The 26,230-nt window shown below is 36.2% G+C and overlaps 1 long non-coding RNA gene across 1 annotated transcript; it reads left to right on the forward strand.

The window, feature by feature from the left end:
• The first annotated feature begins 1,936 nt into the window (after nucleotides 1–1,936).
• Nucleotides 1,937–4,548, forward strand: LOC142181561 (uncharacterized). Its single transcript, XR_012710200.1, has 2 exons — nucleotides 1,937–2,754; nucleotides 3,232–4,548. It is a non-coding gene; the product is annotated as an uncharacterized LOC142181561 (long non-coding RNA).
• Nucleotides 4,549–26,230: the final 21,682 nt, after the last annotated feature.

Genomic DNA, 26,230 nt, shown 5'->3' on the forward strand with positions numbered 1-26,230 from the left:
TTATTTGATAGGAACAAAGGTTACAGTATTTACCGATCATGCAGCCTTAAAGTATCTATTAGCAAAGAAAGATGCTAGACCTAGATTACTAAGATGGATACTCCTTTTGCAAGAATTTGATCTCGAAATAAAAGATAGGAAAGGTTCAAAAAATCAGGTAGCTGATCATTTGTCACGTTTAGAGAATCCTCCTACTGAAATACTAGATATCCAAGAGGAATTTCCTGATGAGCATATCTTTTCAGTCGCGATGGATATAACTAAACCGCCTTGGTTTGTTGATATTGCCAATTATTTAGCGGGGGGGGGGGGGGGGGGGGTGGATTCCAAAAGATTTGTCTTATGATCAAAGAAAAAAGCTTAAAAAAGAGGCAAAACATTGTTATTGGGAAGATCCTTATTTGTTTAAATTTTGTGCATATGACATAATCAGGAGATGTGTACCTGAATCATAAATGAACAATATTTTAAGTCACTGCCATGATGGAGCTGTAGGAGGACACTACGGAGGAAGAAGGACAACAATTAAAGTACTTGAAGTTGGTTTTTTCTTGCCTACTTTGTTCAAAGATGCAAAATATTTTGTTGCCACTTGTGACCAATGTCAAAGAACCGGTAACATTTCAAAAAAGGATGAAATGCCTCTTAACTCTATTATTGTGTGTGAAAATTTGATGTTTGGGGCATTGACTTCATGGGTCCTTTTCCTTCTTCAAATGGTTGCGAATATATTTTAGTAGTTGTTGATTATGTCTCAAAATGGGTAGAAGCAATTGCTACTAAAAAAAATGATGCTTGAGTTGTTTGCGATTTTCTCAAGAAAAATATCTTTTCTAGATTTGGAACTCCACGAGTTATCATAAGTGATCAAAGAACTCATTTTATAAATAGACAAGTTGCTTCTTTGTTGTCAAGATATGGAGTTACTCATAAAACAGGAACTCCATATCATGCTCAAACAAGCGGACAAGTAGAAGTATCCAACAGAGAATTAAAAAGAATTTTAGAAAAAACTGCTGGCTCTTCTCGAAAAGACTGGTCTCTAAAATTAGATCACGCTTTGTGGCCTTACAGAACTGCTTTCAAAACTCCAATAGGCACATCACCTTATAGACTAGTTTTTGGAAAATCTTGTCATCTACCTGTGGAGTTGGAACATAAAGCATATTGGGCTATAAAATTATTAAATTTAAACTTGCCAGTTGCAGGAAAAAATTGTCTACTACAGCTTGATGAGTTAGAAGAGTTCAGACTTACAGCATATGAAAATGCTAAATTGTACAAGGAAAAAACAAAAAAATGGCATGACAAGTTCATTCGCAATAAAAGCTTTAAAGTTGGAGATAGTGTTCTGTTATACAATAGTCGATTGAGGCTATTTCCAGGAAAGTTTAAGTCACGATAGACTGGACTGTACATCATAACTGAAGTATCCCCTTATGGTGCCATTGAAATATAACACATGAATGGGGGAAACAAATTCAAAGTGAACGGCCATCGTTTGAAGCCTTATGTCACCAGAACATTTGACAAACAGGTTTCGACAATCCTTATTGCTTAAAAAAATAATATAGTATATATATATATATATATATATATATATATATATATATGTGTGTGTGTGTGTGTGTGTGGGGGGGGGGGGTATATGTGTGTGTATGTGTGTGTGTATATTTAATAAGTCGAGTTACCGCCATTAAACTCAGACTATTCTCTTATTAATCTTCCTAATTTTTTGTAACTTAGTAAACAATATATATATATATATATATATATATATATATATAGGTATAGCCGTATATATATAAAAAAGAAGGTTAATTAATGAAAAATATAATATATATAAATATTGTATACTAATTGTAATAAAAAAAATTCTTTATGTTAGTCCTTATTTTTTTACTATAAAAATCAAAAAAAAATAATAATTTTTTTTCCTATTTTTGTATGTTTACGTAACTTTCAGCAGTTTGCTATGACATAGTTAAAGAAAATTAAAATTAATTAATTAAAAAAAGGTAAAAGGACAAAAAGGAAAAGAAAAAGAAAGATTTAAAAAAAATAAAAAAAAATCTGTTCAAATCAAATGAAAGATCACGTTCAGTTGGCAAAGGTTGTTAAGGGGTAAAACTTATCAAAACAACTGCCCAAAAATTGTTACGGTGGCTTCAAACAAACAAAAACAAAAAAACAAAGAAAGGGGATTGTAAATAAATAAGAGGTTTTAACCTCACATTTATCTCTCCCACAGACCAAACAAACAATTCCACAATAAAGGAAAAACCTTTCCTTTCTCTTGTTTCATCCCCCATTTTACAGTACCTCACCCATCTCTGTAATTTCTCAGCCATGACTATCACATAAGAAAAAAAAAAGAATTTCTTTCTTCTCTTTTCCTTATCTTCAACGAATTTCACTATCTTTGCACCCCTTTGTTTCTTCATGAGTTAGAATCTCTGGTTAGACACTTGATTTTCACCTGAAAAAGAAAAAAAAATGAATATTGCACAAGTAACTCTTTCAAATAACTCAAATAACTTTAGAAGGGAAATCCTTGACCCGGAATCATAGAGACTTAGAGCGGCAAATCGGAGAGTGGTTGAAGAGTATGAGATGTTGCTTCTCCCTTGTGATGGTTTGAAGGCACAAGAAATTTTACAAACAGTCAATGCTTTTGGGTGGAGGTCTTTTGTTCAGTGCCCAAGGGATTACAATCGAAACATAGTTCTGAAATTCTACAGCAATCTCAATCTAGTAAGTCGTACTTAAACCGTGAGAGGTAAAATTATTCGCTTTGATGCTGAATTTATAAACGATATTTTTAACTTGAGAAACACTGATGATAGCGAGACCAAGAAATTTATGGATGATCGGGATGTAAATTTTGTAAGACATGTGTTAGGCGAATTGTGTCCTAATGGTGTTAAAGTTTACTCGGGAACTGCTGAACGCCCTTTGAGTATTAACTGTTCATGTATGCTTGAATTAGCAAGAGCCTGGGGTAGATTCGTTAGTTCTCGCTTAATCCCGTATTTGAATACCTCGAACTACAATATAGAAAGAGTTCTTTTGATATATGCGATTATGCATGAATTGCCTGTGAATGTGGGGAGATTGATTAGCAATGCTATGGTTAGTTGTCGGATCAAGTCTGATTGTGAATGCTTGTATTTTCCTTCAACTATCACTCGTTTGGCCTCCTTATTTGATGTGGATTTGAATGGTTTACAGAAGACTGAAAATTCCTACTTCATCGGTAGTGACTTTCTCCATAGTTTGAGACCTCCTACTGGTCCAACTCAAGTTGAACAGGAACAAATGCTTGTTGATAGTGGAAACGAAGCGGAAAATGAGCCAGAACAACCTCTTAATTCAGAAATTGGAACCACGCCTACCATCCTCGTTCCTAATATTTTGGTTAGTATACAAGAATTGTTACAAAGGCAGACTGAATTGATGAACAGTTGGGAGATTTTCAGAAGTGAACAAGTAGTGCGTGAAGCAGTATTCGCAGCACATGTTGAACATATCTTGAGAGAATTAACAGAAGCTAGAAATACTCATAATCTCATATGCCAAACATTGCAAAATCAATTTGCATATACCTCTCCCATAATCTACACAATAGGAACTGTGATGTGCAATATTGCTAACACTATGAGAAGTTATGATATTCCTAGTTTTTTCCCTCATTTACTGTTCTAGGTGGTGGTTGCCTTAATGTTACCGGTGCAAATCTCTATCTGGGAACACATGTATTTGTACCAACACTATTTCCCACAACAACGATTTAAACAGGGGAAGTGGAACTACAGCAAGTTCGATGACATTTATCAGTCAGCCCCTTTCTATTTTCTCTAGTCTGGAAGCTAACCATGGAGTTGCTACAACTGGAGGTTCGTCAGGTCCTATTCAACAAGAAAATGGCTTTGATGTCAATACATACCTTGATCACTTTCAAGGTAATGGTCATGAAAATTAAGAATGGAACAACAAACTGTTCATTCAGGAGAATGAACAGTTTAGGTGTGGGAGATGGTAATTTTCTGGCTACCTTCTCTATAATAATTTTGGAGTTGTTGACTATCTTCTCTCTACTGGTTTGGAAAAATCTGTTGGTGGATGTTTGTGTTTTTGTTCACTAGAAGAAGAAGAAAGTTTTCTTTCTTTTTCAACAAAACCTTAGAAAAAAAAACTTTCTTCTTTAATGCTTTTTGCTGGATGACAGAATGGAGCGCTTTGGCATGCTGATAAGTGCAGTTTTTGTGTATGTAAATAGGCCATGAAATGGCAGATCTAAGGTTGATAGTTTGGTGCTATAGCAACAGGTACTAAATTTTTGTTGTACTAGTCATGAGATTAACCTGTTGATTTATGTTTTCATGTTAGTATGAAGAAGAAGGTTGCAACAGGTAACATCATTTTGATAGCTATGGTAATAGCTTGTACATAGTCTAACCTGTTGGTTGCGATGAAACCCTGAATGTATGTTTAATGTAAGTTATTTTGGTACTTTGCACATTTACAACTAAAATGGCTTATTTTCTTATCTTTCGTTATTTTAAGTACTTTTATATATATATATATATATATATATATATATATATATATATATATATATATATATATATATTAAAAAATAAAAATAAAAATAAATAACTTGGACGTGGTGAATTAAAGCAAGAAACGTTAAAAATAGTATTGTCATTAACTTTATGTCATTGTAGTACCAGAAAGTTGTACGTCCAAGCTAAAAAAAAAGAGAATTTTCAAAATAATTTGCACATGAATAAGCTTTGCTCATTTCTTGGCAACATATCTGAATATTTCAGGTCCATAGAACATTGAAGACTTCTATTTTTATGCCTCCATTTTTTGCTGATGTAAGTTTTCTACTGTGATGCAACTTTAACTGTTTAAAGAAAATCAAGGTAAGCTCAAATCAATATATTAAATAACTAGAACTTGCTTCCATTGTTAGTCAAGGCGAAATCCTAGAAAAATGCTGATTTTGGAAAATGAATTAGGCTATCTTTGGATCGATTGAGCCTTTCTTTATAACTACCAAATGAAATTTATCCTCAGTATCCCATTTTGAGCCTAAATATCTTTTTTTTTCCATCTATACCTTATAACATCAAGCCTACTTGTACACATATGTATACAAATTTTGTTATCACATATATATAAAAAAAAAAAAAAAAATCCATTTCTTCATTATCTAGCCTCATGTTCAATGGATGACGATTTGTGAATTGGTGTATGTGAAGTCTCCAGAGAAATATTTATCTCAATCAAAAAAAAAGAGAAAAAATATATATATGGATATATAGACACACACATATGTAAGAACATGTATAGCACGTGCATATGAGTGTTTATTTATAAAAAAAAAGAAAAAAAAAGGAAGAAGTCACTTTATATATTTTCCTTGTATCCTACCAGCCCAAAGCCTAATATTATAAGCTAATAAAAGTCCTAAAAGATTCTAAAGTCAGCATTGATCTACATTAGTGGCGACTGACAAGAAAGGCAAGCCTATGGTTTATTGTAAATAACTGATTTAGTGTTCTTGTTTTTTCTGAAACTCAAAGATGTCTAACAGTGATACTTGCAGAGTAAAAGTGAAGAAATAAATAAAGCAAGTTCCACAAAGTTCAAAAGGATTTGAAATTTCAGGTGGAATCATTAATTGTTGCAAAGTTGTGAATGTGTAAATATAAATATATATATATACATAAATATTTTCTCGAGGACGAGTCAAAGTTCAAGTGTGGGAGAATTTGATAAGTGCATTTTATTTGATTTTTAAACATATAATTTTTTTGTAAAAACACAAAAATTATCATATTTCTTCCATACTTTTGTCTAAATTATGCAGGAAAAGTTAAACAAGGATTGGTCTGGGAACGAGAAGATTACAGAGGAAAAAAAATAGAAAAACGTAAAGGCAGAATAAAATATGATGCTAAAGAATACGTGATCTGCCATGACAAAGGACAACCGACTCACAACCGGTTACAACAAACTATAACCGATCCATAACCAAAGAAGCTCATAACCAAGCATAACAAGGCCACAACCAGCCATGAAAAGTTCATATCTAGAAGATAATTGAAAACCTTGTCATGGCTTGCCTATAAAAAGGCATCGTTCGTGAAGGAAAGGGGGGAGGGTAATATTGAGCAGAAAGTTTTTCTTTCACTTTGTTCTTTAGTTTTGCTTCTGTTTCTTCTTTTAGCCATTACAGTGGTTTCATTTCTAGTTCCGAATAAATTGTAGTATTGGAAATTACTCTAGTTCCTGTTTTTAATTAAATAGGGGGAATTATTCTCTTGAATATTTCTTTCTATTTTCTTATTTAATGGGCAAGATTATTTTCGTTGTCGGTATCGGATCCAATATGGAGTAACTTTTCTTGTGTTGGGAAAATGACGGATCTTAATATTTTTATATAATAGTAGATATCATTCCTCAATTTCACATGCTTGAGCTGAAGCTTTATATTTAAATTTTATCTTCTTTATAGTTGGGTGGTATTTAATTTTGTTAACATCTATCTATTTCGTACTACATATTAACTTCTCACTAATTCTGTAATCGAAAGAGGCAGAAGAAGTAATAGTTAATTCTGGTATTGATAGATGTTAACTTGTATTTAGTGACATCTAGCTCTTATATGTTAAAATTAATTCTACACTTATTTGTAATCGAAAGAGGCGAATATTGTAGTAATCAGTTATAACAAGTAGGGTAACCGAAAGGGACTTACTAAAAAGAGCATGTTTTAGTTCAAGTATATATTTCTGGTTCTTTAATATTACCATTTTAACGATTAATTTGTATAACCGAGAGGAGTGCATTTAATTTTTCAACTATAGTAATAATATATAAATGTAATCGTGAGAGGCATTTATACATTTCTGAGAAATAAAAGTTGAAGGATAAATGTATCAACTATATAATAAAAATATTAAGTGAAGTCAGAATCCCAACACCTTTTTATTATATTTGTGAAAAACAAAGTATTTTCTATTGCTTTATTCGTGCATTTTTAGTTAGTTAATTCACAACTCATCTCTTTCTGATTTTCTCAAATAGTAATTAAAACAAGAAACATTTGTAGACTAGATAAACCAATCTCTGTGGGTTCGACATCTTTCTATACTACTATTTGACAGAGTACAAGTTTAAATCATATACGCCAGAAACTCATCAGAAGACCTATTTGATCAGTTACAGGGTGCCCGAATGTTTTCCAAGATTGATTTGCGTTCAGGTTATCATCAGTTGAAGATTTGAGAGCCAGATATCCCAAGGACTGCTTTCAGGACTCGGTATGGTCATTATGAGTTCCTTGTGATATCATTTGGGCTGAACAAAGCCCCAACAACATTTATGCATTTGATGCACATTGTATTTCGGCCTTATCTTGACTTATTTGCCATTGTTTTTATTGATGACATTCTAGTGTATTCCTGAAGACGGGAGAATCATGAGCAGCACTTGAGGACAGTGCTTCAGACCTTGAGAGAAAAGAAGTTATATGCAATGTTCTCAAAATGTGAGTTCTGGTTAGATTCTGTGGCATTTTTGTGTCACGTAGTGTTGAGTGTAGGGATCAAGGTGGATCCAAAGAAGGTGGAGGCAGCATAGAGTTGGCCCAGACTGTCCTCAGCTATAGAAATCCGGAGCTTTATTGGTTTGGCGGGTTATTACCTTCGATTTATTGAGGGATTTTCGTCTATTGCAGCACCTATGATGAGGTTGACCCAAAAGGTTGCTCCATTCAGGTGGTCAGAGGAGTGTGAAGAGAGCTTTCGAAAGCTCAAGACAACTTTGACTACAACCCTAGTATTGGTATTGCTTACTGGTTCGAGATTTTATACTGTTTATTGTGATGTGTCGCAAGTTGACCTCGGCACGGTGTTGATGCAAGACCATAGGGTAATTGCCTACACATCCAAACAACTGAAGGTGCATGAAAAGAACTATCCTGTCCACGACCTTGAGTTATCTACTATTGTTCATGCCTTGAAGATTTGGAGGCACTATCTGTACGATGTCCCTTGTGCGATCTATACTAATCACTAGAGTTTGCAGCATCTGTTCAAGCAGAAGGACCTTAACTTGCATCAGCCGAGGTGGTTAGAACTGCTTAAGGATTATGATATCACTATTCTGTTGTCGTGCCCCCTTTTCCCCCCTTCCAACGGAAAGGAGTCCGTGTTTCGATATTCTTGGGGTATAATGACTCGTTCCTTTTGGGAATTGAGTATTTGAAGAGTCGTCACCTAATGATTTAAGGCGCATTAGGACACCCATAGAATTCATTTACAACTAGGTTTGATAACCAAAGATTGGGTAAGGGCTTGAAATTATCCCAAGGGGAAGGTGTTAGGCACCCCTCAGGATCCACTAGTGTGGTTCCCAGCCAGATAGTTTTTTGTGAATTCGTGAAATTAGCAAGTAATCAAATAAAAGGCTCAAGTAATAGGGGATTTAAGTTTAAATACACAAGTGCAAAAAATTATTAAAAGGCAGGGTTTTGGAAAAAAGAGTTATAAGCTAGACATGCTTGTAAAAAATGAAAGGGGGTCCTAGGTTTGTTTATAATATGGATCATCTCAATGCAATACCCGGTATGACACTCCTCAGAAGAGGGGATACACGTGGTATTAACGCACCGGTTATCATATCCATATCTACCATTCCCACCTCGTTAAGGTATTAAAGCGCGGATTGGTCTAGACCTCAATTGCATGCTATTACCCGTCCCATTCCTATCAGTCCCGGAGGAATTTAGGACTACTATTCCTATAAGAGGGAGGATTTTAGGCTGACTCTTAGGGTTAAAGGTAAAAAGGCTAAGGCGACATACAAAATACGTAGGACTGCATTTTGAGGGGAACATATAAACAATTAGAGGGATCATATATACCTTCGCAAACAATTCATATAAATAGCATGACTTAAACATAGTTAAGGTCTGAATTTTAAAATCCTAAAGCAGAGTTTGAGTCAGAACCAGATTCATTGTATAACTCAGAAAAAGAAGTCCGAATCAGGCCTGCCTGCTGGTTGTCGTAGTTGGTAATTAACAAAGACGGTTCCAGTTTTATTTAAGTAATTACCTAAGGCTTGCCTAGGCGTAATGGTGATGTCCCATGAGCATGAAATCTATATTGATTAAGAATGCAGTAGAGTAGTGGTCAATTTTAAACACGCGATTTGGATCCTATAGGCATGCTTTCTGATAATATTATTAACACGAAAAGAGTAGGATACTTAATCTGATTCTGACAGGCATGAGTCAATCTGATTTTTAACTAAACGGGTTTTAGACCTTACATGCATGATTTCTATTACGGCTGATTTTAAATCCTATAGGCATGATATCGAATTATTAAGCGGATTTTTAACCCTATAGGCATGATGTCTACTGTTAAAGCCATTTAGAACCTATAGACATGGTTTTTAATTGTGAAAGTGAAGCATGCAGAATTTGTTTTAAACCAAAGCAGATCCTATAGGCATGTTATCTAACAGACTATATTTGGAATCAAAATAGACCCTATAGGCATGTTATCTACCCAATTTACCCACTATATACAACTACCCACCTTTTTTTACTAATCACCCCATAATTATTTACAAACTATTACAGACCAATAGTTGAATTACAAAAGAAGTGCAGAAATAAGAAATTACAACCAAAGGAAACCTGATCTTGACTTCCTCTCTAAGTTATGTAATAAACCACTTCAATACCAACATTTCAAAGCCTTTTCGCATACCTGGGTGTGTCAAAGTTCCCTAAGGACCTCAAGGGATCCTGAGCAGAGCTCACACCCAGATTTACATAACTAAATAGAATGAGTGCAGTGTGGAAGGGCCAACCCTTATGTGTCCAAGTTCAGAGGGAGCTCAAGGGTCCCAAGGCAAGGCTCACACAAGAGGGGCAGAACCTAGATTCTAAGAATATAATGGAAGTGCAGAACATAGTTTGAAAAAGAGATTTATTTTTAAAAGTTGGAGTGACAGTCCATTTTGAAAGTAATTAGTGACAGAGGTGATTTAAATCAGTAGTAGTAGTAGTAGTAAAACTCAAAACTACACAGAATCAGTAGTCATTTAAAGGGGTCAAGGGATTTTGGGGATACATTTGTCTGTAAGCACATGAACCCAGCAGGGGTCTGGTTTGGTCATGCACAGCAATAACTGGTGCTGGCATGGCCACAAACCAGTCAAAGGAACACAAACACATAGAGGGGATATGCGGGTTTGGGGTTCATAAGACAAAGTATGCTTTAAAACACACATAGGGGAAGCATAAATCTAAGGGAAAAGGGAATATATTATAGCATGCTAATAATGTAACTTGACTGCAGAAACATGAGCATAAGTACGCAAAAGTGAAAGGAACTGAAGCAACTAAAGAAGCATTGTTGTTGTTGAGGCCTTAAAAATTAACTAGGACATACCAGTAGAGAAGCAAAGTGTAGAAAGGTAAAGCAAGCAAGATTCCACAGTCTAGCCTTGGCTTTCAGCCGACTAGACAAAGCAATAGCACAAGTAGTAGTAAAGAAGGAGAGAGTTTTTGAGTGTAAGTGTGTGTTCTAAACTCAAGTTGTTTGTCCCTTTGAAGAAGAGGGGGTAGGGTATTTATAGTTTTGAAAACGAGTGAAGAATAAGGTAATAAGTAACATCTTAACACAAACATGGAAATAATCACAATCAGAATCAATTAATACAAGTGATTCCCTTTAATTAAGGAATCACTGCTTAATTGATACTAATAGGGTTAATTGAGGAAAGAAATCAGTTTAGGACAGTTTGATTATTGCCATATAAGGGGGCAGTAAAAGTATGATGTAAATAATTGAGACTAAGTACAAAATATGCTTAGTTTTGGGAAAGAGTTCAGCAAGATCAAACATCACAGTAAAGGAAAGGAATCAATTAATTTTAAACAAATGAGTAAAAAAAATAGGGTTTATAAGGGAACCCTTTGCAATCAGTCGTGAGATTGAGGAAATCAAGATCAATCAACAAAGAAACATGATTCTGCACTTCAACATATAAATAGAATGAACATAAGTATCAGACATGCAAGACCAAACACATTGGCAAAGGAAACAACACAAACATACAGCAGTAGTAGAAATAAGCTAGGATGCAGTAGTAAAAGATATCTACTCGAAGCACAGTAGTCAACAAGGTCAAGTAGTCACATAGAATCAAAAGTGAAGAAAAACATAGTAACAACTAAGAAAGTCAGAAACAAGTAAAGGCCTTCAAACTCATAGTAATAAGCGAGGAAAACTCTTTTAAGAAAGTAGGGCTTCAACAGTAGTCGAGTTTAAGAGATGATAAGAACTCAGAATCAGATAAGTCAAACAAGGAAAAGAGAGTCAGAAACAAAGAACTTAATCAAACAAGTATACATTCAAACAAACAAGGACAGTTTCAGAACTCGGATAAGACCAAAAAAACCCGGGGTTTTCAACATGCTGAATCAGGTAGAAGGAAAGAATAAACAAGTCGTTTGAACATAGTGAAATCATAAACGATGTCGAAAATACAAGGAAAGATCTTTAAAAAGAGTTTTAAGAAACCCTAATCGTTGAAAATTGAAGAGTCATTTTGAAAGAAAATCGAAGAACCTTAGCGAAAACACTTGAGAAGTTTGTAATAAGCATAAATGTAAGATAGATCTGAACGAAAATCAAAAGAGTTTAAAGCTAGGGTTTCAGCGAACCCCAAAAAAGTGAGAACGACTATGAAAGTTACCGATCTAGTCAGAAAAGCCGTGGATCTGACTTGAACGGTCAAAGGTGGCCGGAAAAAGACCAGAGATGGCGGTTGAGCAAGGACTGGACCGGATCTCTTTGAGATCTGGCCATGAAACCACGGAAACAAACACCCAGGAGCCATAGGAGACTGATACACCTTTCAAGCAGCCATGGGAGTCCATGGATTAGGTAGGGATTGCAAGGAATTAGGGTGGAATTGGGTGGCGACGGCTAGGGTTTATGTGAGGCTACAAAGAGAATTGAGAGGAGTGTGATTCAAGGGCGGTGTTTGGTGAAAAGTGAATTAGGTTAAGGAGTCATTTGGGTTTAATTATGGAAGGGTGAATGGTGGCCGTTGATCTGAATGATCAACGACCTAGATTAAAAGGGTAGTTGGGGAATTCGGGTTTCTGTTGGTTGAAATTGGGTTGGAGTTGGGTTTAATTGAAATTGGGCCGAGGAAATTGGGTTTGATTTGGGGTTAAATTTAGGCTAAAATTTAAATACAAATGGGTTGTTATTTAAATAGCCAATTTTCCCCTTTTTAAATTATAAAAATAGGAAATATATTTCTGAGAATAAATTGAAAGCACTAAAATGATTCACAACATTCAAATAACAATTTAAAAATATAGGGCTTAATTTTACGGATATAAAAGACAATTAAATCTTAAAAAGGCTAATATTGCAATTATATGCAATTAGCTTTTAAAAATACTAAATAAACTTGTAAAAATATTTAAAAATTAGCCTAGCTATATTTTGGAATAAATATAAAGATTCAATAAATGAATCATCAAAAATAATAATTTTGGACATAATTATAGGGATTTTATGTATAAAAAAGGGAAATAAATCGATTTAAAAACCTTAAGAATTATGGAAAAATAATAAAATATTTGGACATGCTTATGAATGCATTTATATGCTATTTTTCATATTGAAAATATATAGAGAAAAATTGGATATCAACACCTGCCCCTCTTTACCCGGGAAGGACGAAAGAGTTGTCTGGTAAAAGATGATGGCCAATTTTGACCGAGCAAAACGGTTTGAAGATGTTTAGGCCGCACCCTGGCTTTTGAGCTACCTACATATCCCTGGTTTTATAGGAATCAGGCCATATGTAGTTCAGGATCCGTCGACGGAGTATGCCGTTGGAAACTTTTCAAGAACGGACGCAATATCTAGGGCGGGGTGAGTAGACGCCTTGTGGGAATGGTTAGGTTTGATATGGCTGTGGGAACTGGAGCGAGATCGCTCCTGCCGAGATGGCGTTGCTTGCCAGTTTACTTGCAATTAGGAACAATACAAGCGTACACTATGCATAAATTTAAACATGATGCAAATTCCCGTCGGACCATGAATGTCGTCTTTGGACGGTTAGGATGATGTCCTCAGACCATGACGTCCTGGGCCATGAAGCGTATGATAAAGGATTCACAGGCCATGAAATGATGCTCTCGGGCTATGAGGATGGTGCCTCAGAATCATGATGCCTTTGAATAATGATATGCAAAAAAAAAATTGAAAGGGATCCTTAGGCCATGACATGGTGTTCTTAGGCTATGAAGATGGTGCCTCCGAACGATGACGCCTTCGGATGAGTTGGCGATATTTCATCCCATGAAGGATGCAGTAGTATTATGTGGACAAGACAGAACTTAGTCTTGCGATTTGAAGGGTAGAGCTTAGCCCGTAAGAAAAGTGAAATAAAGTGCTTGGGATAGTGCTTAGTTTCGAAGAAAATGGGAGGCAGAGCTTAGCCTCGGAAGGCAAAATGATAGCCTAGTTGATTACATTGATCTTGAGGCCGAGGTCCTGGTTGATTACATTAATATTGAGGTCGAGAGCTTGGGTGATTATACTGATATTGATATGAGGCCGAGGGCCTAGATTTGATGCCACGAGATGGCTTGATATTGCGCTTGGGCTGTAGGAGCTCCTCCGGAGTCTGTACACACCCCCAGTGAGCACCGTCGACGATAAATAAAATGGATGGCTCAGGCTGCACGCCGCAGTGGGTACTAGAGAGTACCATCATATGCATTGCATTGCATTCATGCATAGAGTGTACCATCATATGTATTACCTTGCACTCATGCATTTGTTTTTATCTGTTATACCTGTCTCAGTAATTGGTACTCTGATTTAATTGACTTGTTGCTTCACTAATTGTTGTTCTAAACTGCCAGTCATAGTTTACTTTGTATTTTTCCACGATTTCTTATTCACAGCCTTTATTTATGTTTATTACTCACTGGGTCGAAGTACTCACATTACTCCCTGCACCTTGCGTGCAGATCCAGGTACACCACAGGCTGAGTGAGGATTTGTTAACTAAGCAGCAGTATCCGGGAGTATTGAGGTAGCTGCATGGCGTTCGCATCCTTGATCTCTCCCCTCTATCTCTATCTTTTATTCCGCAGTTTTCCTAGACAGACTTGTAATAGGTGGATATTCTGTATTAGAGGCTCATATTCGTGACACTTGATTCTATTGGGCTATGGTGTGGTATTTTAATTGAACTTCCGCAGATTTTATTATTAATTATACACTTGAATGTAATGACTTAGTAAATTCTCTGTGATATTTATCTATAATAATAAGAATTTGGGTTAATGTTGTTGAATGGTCGGTCTTGCCTAGCAGTGTGTTGGGCGCCATCATGACCGGGGTTGGGGTCGTGACATACAGTTACAAATGAGTCTTTATTACAAAATTTAGGGAGTTAACCATATCTATTCAGGCATCTTAAATTGTTTTAAATTACACCAATAAACAAGGTCTGTTACACTTTAGGACTTTGACCACGCCCAACTATGCCTTATAAAATGGACTGAGCGGTCGTTGCAAATACAATCCGGTTTACAAGTCCAGAGTCGAATCCCACAGAGAACTAAGACTTAGCTACAGTTGTTCATTATCACAAAGAATACAAGCTTGAACAATTCCTAACATATAGATATTAAGATTCTTGTGTTTAACTAACTAACTAACAAATTAAAATAATAAATTAACACTAAAGATACTACAAGTTTTAGAAAAGATTAAGGAGGTCTAGAGTTATGATTTCCCCAATTGTCGGAATCCTTCCCGCTATGTCTTCTATAATTTTGCCTAAGTATTATTTACCGATCATGAGCGCTCTGCGTGTTGTAATTCTCTCTCGAGTAATTACGACAATTTACTAGGCATATTCTCCTGAGTTATGCTAGCTGGCTTTAATTACAGCTCACTTAGATCGCACCCAAGGTTTCGTTATCCCTAATCCCACCTTTAAACCCTTGGTTACTGATTCCTCACATACGTCGGGAGTAATGTTGTTCAACAACTACCTAAATATGCACTCTTTCCCGAGTAATACATATTAAATAGGCACAGCTAATTGAGGGCCCTTCAATCAACCACAAGAATAATATAGTTGAACAAATAGAGAAAATACTGCGGCTCAATTATATAAAAACACAACAAGAATTTATCCTATAAAAGGTTCCATCAAAACCCTAGATAACAAATTAGCTATTCATAATAGTATGTAAAACTACAATACTAAAAGTCATAACCAACAATGAAAAATAGGAAGAGGAAGGAAAAACACGTAGAAGAATTTTCCGCCTTGATCCTATTGTGTCTCCGCCTCCTTAGGTCGAATCTATGTCAAAAATTGGTCTCCTTAGCCTCCTTAGATCTAAAATATGTCAAAAGTATGTCCAACTCTCTCAAAATAGCGTTTTTACATGTATTTATACCAAGTAGGGTCAGGCTCAGATGAAAATACCTTCTCCCGCGCGAAATAGGACACTCACTCTGTAAAATTTGCACTATTACACTGCATGGGGCGACGCACCATGCGGGGCGGCAGTAGGAAAGTTCAGATTGCTGATTCTAAGAGGCTGCAGGAATTTTCCACAGGTGCGGCGCACTGCGCACCGCATTAGTGGGAATTCGCGAAAATACAAAACACAAACGTTGTATCCCTTTCAAATAGCTTTCCAACGATATATTGTGGAGCCCAAACGGAGTTCTGAGCGAAAGGTTATGTGTATTTTACTAGACAATGCACTGTATGCCCGCTCGATTCTTCGTTTGTTCTAACTATCATCCGTTGATCCCCGAACACGATTCCGGCTTAATTCCTTGGGCTTTTACTCAGACTTCAAAGCTCCACATCACTTGAATTCATTCCATAATATCTATATAGCTTGGAATCACTACTTCAAGACATAAAACACATAATTAGTGCAAAACACTAGCGATTAAAGCTCAAACTCAATTAAAGTGCAATAAATTAAAATGTAACGAGCGACTAAAATATGTAATTATAACCTATCATCAGACGTCTAACATATGAGTAGGCTCAATTGCACCATGAAAGCGTCTGTGATTTTCTCCCTATCCTTTATCCCCACAATGTTTACGGGGATTCTAAACCAAATCTTGCGCAAAGTCATTTGTGTCTTCCTACCAGCCACCTAAGGTAAGCTTTTGGAAAATTTACCTAGCTTAGATCCAAGGATATCTACCAAAGATTATACATTTTCCCACATCATTTACAGGGTATAACATCCTTTTACTCATATTATGTGCGGGTGAATTCTAACTTTCTAATAAGAGGGAATAAGCACACCGGAGGTCAACATACCTGCTTGGCATAACTGAGGGTATTTCAGTAACTTCATGAAAAGTGAGCAATATCAGTGGTCGAAAAGTAATTGTACTGTAGCTGCTATATAAAGTTTTCAGTGCCTTGACGAAATTACCCTTGCTTATCTCATCAACCATCAGCCCATCCCTTGTACCACTTTTTGAAGTTTCATTTTTGCCCTTGTTTTCATCCTTTATTACATATTTGCTTGTATGCATTATAGTAATTTTGGCAAAGTCCGGGCACAATTTATATTCTAAAAAGTAATAGATATGATGTCAGAGAGACACGTGACATATTTTCTCACTCTTTCCTCCAATCTCCATAATTTTACTTTTTGACGGACCAATGTATTATTCTTAGTTTTATCTTTTTAAAATTGCAGGGATACTCTACACAAAAATTCAAGTTTTTTACCTCTATTTTAATAAATAAAACAAGATACAAGATTTTATAACAAATTATATAATACTAATAAACCCAGTTGAACCATAGGAAAGGCTAAAATCTCTCTACACAAAAACTAAAGACTAAATCTATTTCTACATTTGAAATGGAAAAGACTCGACTTTTTAAAGGAACTCAGAGTTGCAAACTGATTTTCATTGTTTAATATAACTTTAACAATTCAATATAAAGTTACGATCAACCGTAATACTTCAAAAGCCAAAATTTGTTTATTTTTATTTTAGATTAAGATAGTTTATTTCATAATACAACACTAATTGTAGCATATAATATTTGTTCTTCCATGCTAAATATCGGTTGTTACTAATAGTGGGTTATCTAATATTTGATCTTTAGTTAAAAATAAAATTATCATGCATATGGTAGATGTCATGTTAGGGTTCAAGAAAATTATCAAAAGTTACATTCTAAGTGTGAGCACGTGATTTTTGCTTCATACGAATTACTCCAAAATAACTCCCGAAATTAGGTCTTTTCTTTAATTATGTGTTATTTTTTAGGAAATATTGTACGAATTTCCTGTTTGTTTGCATAGGTATATGTGCGTGTGTAATTTTATTAATGCATTTAAAAATACAAAAAATATATAATGTAATATGTGTTGCATGTGCATTTAGGATTTAGTTTTTCAATTTAGGAATTAACAGGTTTGTTTTACAAAAAGAAAATCACAAAAAATATGTAATTGTTGTAATTTTGTCATTTAAATGTGACCTTATGTGATTTCATTTTCTTTGATTTGTGTGTTAATTATTGTAAGTATTAATTTATATTTGTAGTTGTATTTAGATTTTACAATTAGTTAGAAATTGTATTTAAATCAGAAAATTAAAGAAGAAAAAGGAAAAGAATTCAAAAAATAAAGAAAAGATTCGGACTGGGCCTGTTTTAAGCCCAAGAAATTGCACTTCCTACCCAGCCCAGATCTGTCAACCCAAAAGCCATCAAACAACGTAGTATAGGGCAGGAGCTACGTCGTTTTGATGGTGCCGTCTGGGTAATCTCAAGACAACCAAACGACGTCGCATTGGCATTTTCCATCTGGACCGTTGATCAAATAGATCTGACGGTCTAGTTCAGTTCTTTCATTAAACCAAACGACGTCGCATGATTGTATTTAATCGGGGTCGTTCAATTATTTTTGATCTGATGGTTCCAGGCCTTTCCTCATGACCCGACCCACCTGCATCTGAGACCGACCCAATCCCCACTAAAACCAAAATGGCACCGTTTAGTTAAATGAATTGATCCCGACCGTAGATCTTACCTAATCCAACGGACGAGATCAGACCACCCCTCCCCTATATAAGTTAAATTCATACCCCAGCCCCCTAACCAAACACCCCCTCCTCCCTCTCTTGTTCATCATCGTCCCTAAGACGATGCCCCCAAACCCTAGCCGCCCTAGCTCCCCCTCGCCTGAAACCCAGCGGCAACTATGCTGCCGGTCACCAAACCAACACCTTAAGACCACCTGACCATCCTCTATCCAAATCTGGTAACCACTGAGCTCGAATCTTCCTGGAGTTTCTCGAATCTTCATTTGAAGATTCGAGCCAAACTCAGATCCAAACCAACCAGTCCCTAATTAACACCACAGCACCCCATAACCGCCCTCGTTACAGATCTGTTAGTTGTTCACCTCGAATCACCCTATATCGTCTCGAATCTTCAATCGAAGATTCGAGTATAACCTAAACCTACCCCAATGTACCCCAAACCCACACCAGTCACTCTCCTGACCTCACTCGTAACCAAATCAAACTTAGTTTGGTTCGAATCTGACCAGAAGCGGTTGAGCCCTAAATCCGACCCTCAAGAACCCTAAAATCCCAAATCTTGGAATCTGCCCAAATTAAGTAGAAGGTTGAGATCTAATCGACCTTAATCGAAGTATTTTCAGTTGAGAATACTTCGACTAAGGTCTGTTCGATTTCAAAGTGTCCAAATCAGAGTTTCAAAGACTGGGTCCGTATAATTCTGTTATTATGAGGTATTTTCTTTCTTTACTTCGTGTTTGTTTTCGTAATTTACGTATCTGTTTATTTACCATGTTGATTTTGGTTGTTATTAAGTCACATTGACTCTATTCATTTTCAAAGGACCTTTTATTTGGTCCGATTTTGTCTGTTATTTATAGTCGCCTTAACTGTATGTGTTATAAATTGTGAAATCGAGTCCTAAATTCCGTCGCTTAATTAATTCCCTGTTAGTCTATAAGTTCGTCAATAACACTGTTTGATAGTTGCTTTGTTACTGATTTGTTTAAGTGTCAATTGTAATATGTAACCGATTAATTGAATAGGTCGTTCATATAATTTGAGTCACTTGGCATCCTGTTGATATTAGTGTCCGAGTGGTCTCATGTGTGTTGTGTTTGATCCCTTTTCTCTTAATTAGTCATCATCTTGCTGCATATATTTCCGTTCAATGTGTTTACAATGTTCTGTATTTAGGAATTGTGTTAGTGTACTCCCTGTATATATGCCATTTGTTATGGTTATTTCTTGATTCATTGATCCCTATTCTGATGCTACTTGATCTGATTTGGTTATAGCTGTTCAATCAGAAACTAGTGTTGATAATTAAGTTTGAACAAATTGTAAAATCTGTTTTGTGTTGGATTCTGATTTTTGTATTAGGGTCAGTATTATTGAGAGTTTTCAGAAGTAGTTAAGGGTTAGTTTGGGGAAAATAAACTACATGAATACTTGTTTAAGGGCTGCTGAATATTTAAACCTGTTAGTGGACTGATTTGAGACATTCCTAAGTGGGTTTGTGTAAAGATAATAGACAACTAATGGTAGGGTTCACTAATGTATTTGTTTAAAAGAATACTGGGGAACAAAAGAAAATGGGGGGGCTGAAATTAAGGGAAAAGTTGTTCTTAGTGGCTGATTAAATGAAAAATTCAGACTTAGTGTTATTTGAGAGGAAAAAACTGATTTGAAAAGAAAAAAGGGGGGTCCGGGCAGTAGGCTGGAAGAGGGGGAAACAAGTTGTATAAAAGGGTGTGTTGGGACTGATTTCAGAACACACACAGAGAGATACAGAACACAGAAAGAGAAAAACAGAAAAAAAAAAGAACAGAAACAGACAGAAAGAGAGAACACACGGACAGATAGAGAGAAAAGAGAGAGCTTAAGAGATTTAGGAGAAAGAGATTTAAAACTCTAAAAATTCTGAAAATTGAGGGTTAAGACATACACGAATATACACACACAGGAAGACAATTATGTTGTTCCTTTGAAGTTTTTTACTGATTGAGAATTGTTTTTTTGAAAACTTCTGAAACAATCTCAGTTCACCTGAGGAAGAAAGGTTTTAGAATTGGTCTTCAAATTTGGTTTAAAGTTGTGCGAGATATTGTTTGATCGGGGCTGTTTGTTGCTGCGGGTGATAGTTGTTGTTATGCTTGTTTATCTTACCTCCTTTGACTTTCATTTCCAGGTATGTAAAGACATTTGAACCTTGAAGTAAATCTAGATCAAGAGCCTATGAAATCGAGCTGAAATTGTTGTTTTGTTCTTTCAAATAGAAGCTATTGTTTTTTTTAATTTCTGCACATTTATCTCGTCAAGCATCAGATTTTTGTTAAATCTAGTTGATATAAGGGTTTCTTGTTTGTATATGGCATGTTAATGGTTATGTGTATAACCATAAGTGAGAGGAAAATTGACATAATCCGTTACGTTTAAGATATTGGGATATTCCTAAAGGTTTAGATGTGTATTTGCGGTATATAATGTCAATTTATTTAATCAAATTTGTAAATTAGTTTTCTTTCTTAACAACAAATGGCCATTTATTTTAGGAATGCGATTAACTCATTTTCTTATAAAATAGTATATAAAAATAATGTCAATGATTTTTTACAAAGTATAGATTTAGTATTTGTAAATAGCTTGCATAAGCCGAGATAAAAATTGGTTTGATTTTATCTATCCCAAACTCAATCATCGTAAGCAAATTAACCAAATAATTAGAACTTTGGACTAAAAACAAGTTGTGTAGAAGAAGATCGGATTTATAAATACTAATTACAACATTTAAGTCAAAGATATACAAAGTAGAGTTCGCTCCGAATAGAATAATGGAAATCCTTCGAAAACTATTAGTTTGCTTATCAATTAAATTTTTCCTAGTTTTACACGTAATTCGCTTTGGTAAGTTTTCAAACATATACACTTAGTCTTAAGCCTAGGAAAATAATAAATAATTTGTGCATATAATTATCAAGTACTAAAAATACATAAACAAAATACGGATACTGTATTCACGATAAAAATGGTAGTTTTAGTTGCACGTTATTTATTTTTCATCTCATTAATTCTTTTAATTTGAATAGTTTTGAGGTATATAATTCACATGTTTAAAATATAACCCGTGGTCAACACCTAATAAATCTTGATTTTTTCAAGAAATTTCGAGGCATCCCATTCGGTGATTTCCCATGGCTTTCATATTTAAAAATAGATGGACATAATAAACATTTGTAGAAAATTTATATTACCATCAAGAATATTTTGTGTAATTGGGGACACGTTCGCGTGACATGATTACATTTCTAAAGATAATTCGGAGTATGCGTTCGCGCAACTTCGAGCAAACTTTCTTAATAAAAGGGGTTTTTCAGAGGTTATTAAATTAATTTATTTCATATAACCCGAGATGTGCAGTTCACTATTTAATCATACAAGAGTGACGAATGTTCGTAATTTTATTTTAAGCACGCGCAATATCGGCCATAAATTCATTTTTATAATAAAAAATATAAAAAAAATACTATCAATCTTATTGTGTACACGTATGCGTGACACGATTCTTTACATTTGTATAAAAAAAATAATACGAATATACGTACGCGTGATTCGTTTCAAGGTAGGTCTATAATTGTAAACAATCTAACCAAAAGCGGTAACAAAATCATGCAACAAGAAAAAATGTATTTAGTAAATCAAGATAATTAGGCCAAGTATAAAAATGGTTAAGCGACCATGCTAGAACCACGGAATTCGGGAATGCCTAACACCTTCTCCCGGATTAACAGAATTCCTTACTCGGATTTCTGGTTCGCAGAATGACAAACAGAGTCATATTTTCCTTGATTCGGGATTAAAACCGGTGATTTGGGACACCATAAAATTCCCAGGTGGCGACTCTGAAATTAATAAAGAATCCCGTTTCGATTGTCCTTTAATCAGAAAAACTCTCTTTACCCTACGCCCTCCTCCGGAATGTTGTGTAAAGAAGAGGTGTGACAGCTCTGGCGACTCTGCTGGGGACGGGAAAAACCCAGAACCACTGGTTCAGGGTTCAAGAATTCGAGCTTAAAATAACTGTTATAGTTGGCTTTGTTTGTTATCTGATTTTTTCACATATTTATGCTTAATGTACTAAATGTTGCTTTTTACCGCTTTAATATTATCTGAATTGTGTATATAAAACTGCTACGAAACCCTTCTTCTTTCTGAGTCTTCTGAATTTATGGTGCACACGTGCGCGTGGCCCACCTTTCTGTTAGAAGTCATACCAAATAAGACGAAGTTGGGACAAGTAACTAGGCCGGGTAGACTTTCGTGCTCCCGGTACGTTGCCCCCATTTCGGCTCAAGCTGTCCGTTTGGGTAAGCCAGGTCTAGAACAATATGCCTCAGGTTTTTCACTTAGAATAACTCAGCCTCGTACCGGATCCCTAGTTGGAACGTCTGTTTGCATCATGTACATTTGACCTTGGAGACTCAATACAGGGGTTGGGTCTGTCTAGGACAGGTGCACCCGAAATGAAAAGACCATCCTGATGCATCCTACTTGCTACTTGTGCATTCATTTGCCTCTGATTTGCATGTTGACCAGCTTAATTGGGAAAAGAAAAAAAATCATTGTGAGAGCCGAGAAATAAAATGGGCTGTTTTAGAAAATTCCCAAAATAGTTTTAAATTTTGAAAAAAAAGAAGAAGAAGTGTTAAATAAATAAAAAAAATGATTTTCTTTTTATGAGTGTCTGTTTTCAAAAGGAGTCTTGATTTTGTTAAAATTAATCGCAGATACAAAATGAGCACCACCCAAAACCCACCATTCGCAAATGTAGATGAGTTTCTATTTCGGCTTCAGATATGGTGGCATGAGTTATGAGAAGATGGTCAGAAATGGGTCATTAAGCATTTGGGAACTCTCACAGATATTATGAAAGTTAAACCATGTGATGATTTGATTGCGGCGTTAGTAACTTTTTGGGACCCTGTTCACAATGTCATTCGCTTCTCTGATTTTGAGCTTACTCCTACATTAGAAGAAATAGCTGGATATGCCGGTTTTGACGGAGATTTAAGAAACCAAAATCTTATATTCCCAAAGGCTCCCTTAGTGCATCGATTCTTTGGTCTCCTGAACATCAGTAATCAAATCAGAAAAAGCAACGTTGTCAAAGGATGTTGTTCTTTCAACTTCCTGTATTTAAGGTTCGGAAAGCCGGATGGATTTGAAATTCATGAAAAGGGCCTTACTAACAAACAGAACAAAGACACCTGGCAGATTCACCGTCGCTTCGCTTTCATGGTGGTTTTTCTGGGAATCATGGTCTTCCCAAACAAAGAACGAACAATTGATATTCGCACAGCGAGAGTCGCACAGGTCCTCACTACCAAAGAAAATCACACCCTTGCCCCGATCATTCTCTCAGACATTTATCGGGTGTTGACTTTATGTAAATCAGGGGCAAAAGTCTTCGAAGGGTGCAAAATTTTGTTGCAAATGTGGATGATCAAACATCTCCAACATCACCCCAAGTTTATGCAGTATGGTCCAAGTAATGACAATTTCATCGAGAGTTATGAAGAAAGAATAAAAGATTATAAATCTCCAGAAGGGGTGGAAGCCTGGATATCTCATCTAAGATCTTTAACGGCAAGTCAAATTGAGTGGACTTTGGGATGGATCCCGGTAAGAGAAATGATACACATGTCAACCTTGAATAGTTATTTGCTGCTATTGGGATTGAGAAACGTCCAGCCATATGCGCCACAGATAGTTCTAAGACAACTAGGGAGATACCAAGTGGTGCCTGATGATGAGGATTTGAGTATGCAAGTGATCGAGTTACACCCCGAAGCCACTCTTCCCGAGGCTTTAATTCAGCAGATGTGGAATGGATGTCGATACTTGAAAGATGTTACTCAAGTTCCAGATCCTGCAAAGGGCGAGATAAATCTAGGATATGCAAGGTGGTTTGAGAAACGATCCCGCGTGGATGATGCACCAGACCCCGATCTTAGAAGGCCTATAAAAAGACCACATGTTCAAATCTTTAACGATAAAATCCAAGAACGATTGGTTTGGGGAGAAAAGGAAAAGGGATACAAAGAAACTATTCATGCCTTAAAGGAAAGTCTGAGGAACCTCAATTTGGAGAAAGACTTACAAGCACAAGAAGCAGAACGTGAAAAGAAGAGTCTGACTTGTGAAAATAAAAATCTCCACGCTCAATTTCAAAAAATGAAGAAAGCTTCTGAAGCACCAATGAGAAGTTGGAAAGATTAAAAAATCATCGCCAATCTTTTGGAAAAAAATGCAAGATTATGACTCCATTTTGGCAAAGACTAAAAAGGCGTTAGGCAAAGCTAAGGAAAGAATCATACAATTAAACGAGGAGGCCAAATCTAATAAGGAACGCCAAGTAATGCGATCCGAAGAAGACAGGGCACAATTCAAGAAAGAGAAAGACCGTTGGATACATTCAGAAGCTCAACTCCATGCACAATTGGAAGAAGCGAGAAGGTACAATAAAGAACATCAGCACTCAGACATCGACAGAGAAAGAGCACAGGCAATACTCGATCAGGCCAGACTTCGAGCTCAATTAGAGTCAGCTTTAGATCGCGAAGACCGTATAAGAGATATAGCCACCACTCGCCAACAGCAACTGCAAAACCAAGGCCAACGTCTTCAAGATTTTAGGGCACAAATCCATGATTTGGCGGTTTACACCTCTCAAAGTTATGTGAACTGCCAAGGGATGGATTATGAAAGGTTTATAGAGAATGCACCTATTTTTGCCCGTCATCTGGCAATGGAGTTAGAAAGAATGTATCGTACACTAGGAGGTCAGCCGGGTCAAGCCCCACCGTGAGCAGATGATCCAATGATTGAAAACAAAAGAGGGGAGTGGAGCATGTTCACAGCTGTTAAGAGTTATGTCTTTTGTTTGATTTGGGTTTGTGTCGAGTTTTTAAACCATTTTCTTATAATGTTTTCCAAATGTAATGTCCGTTCCATCTTTGTATTATTTCAAGAATAAATAAAAGTGTTGACAATTGCCTTCCGCCGGAACTACGCACGGTCTGATTCATGCGGGGACATGATACGTAGGCAATCTCTATAAGATTCGACCACAATCAAAAGAAGTAATAAAATAAAGAGTGAGTGACAATAAAAAGAAAGATCAAGAAAAGTTGGAATGACACAAGCAACCGAGCAAATGCATGATAGAAAATGGTTATTTGTCTAGGAACATTGCATCTCAACGTGTAATTGTATATGTGTTAAACTCTCAAAACTAACAAGTTTTCTCATTTCCAAAATTCAAGCAGTTAGTTTATCTAGAGTATACTGGCATATTATCATTATCAAACCAGATCCAAAGGACCGATACCCGAAAGCATGTCTATCCCGGATGTCGACACAAGTATTGAGATAGAGGAGTTGGACATCGGTAAAATAAAAGAAGAATTGCTTAAACTTAAGCAACATATGGCCGAGATGTATCGGTCTTGGTCTGCAGGGAAATCACCCCCATCTTACCCAGCTAACCCTGCCTCTACCCCACCACTAGCCCAAACTCAGGATAATCCTGCCACTGAACTATCCCCGAGTTTCCCCATCTACCAGCACTACCGAGGCACCACCTCTCATACACCACAGTCTCCACCCCCTAAACCAATTCCATACCCTCCTCCACCAGTAACTCCTGTCTTCGTAGCACCTCCCCCAGCTACACTCCTCAAATCTCCTAGTGAGCCTATGTTCCAGGCCTAGGACAACCAATACTACCCCCCAGATCCCACTTTCAAAGCTTCCGAAATCCATTCATTTACTCCCCGTGACCTCCCAACAGAAATTGACAAGCCAGTCAAAAATACCGAACAAGAAGAGATTTTCAGGAAGGTCAAAAGCTTAGAACAATCGTTCCGAGACATGCGAGGGTTAGGAGGGCAGGTCAGTGTGGCCTACAAGGACTTATGTTTGTTCCCAAATGTGCAATTACCAGTTGGTTTCAAGATGCCCAAATTCGACCTATACAATGGGCACGGCGATCCAGTAGC

Source organism: Nicotiana tabacum, chromosome 6 (assembly GCF_000715075.1).
Source record: "Nicotiana tabacum cultivar K326 chromosome 6, ASM71507v2, whole genome shotgun sequence".
NCBI lineage: Eukaryota > Viridiplantae > Streptophyta > Magnoliopsida > Solanales > Solanaceae > Nicotiana > Nicotiana tabacum.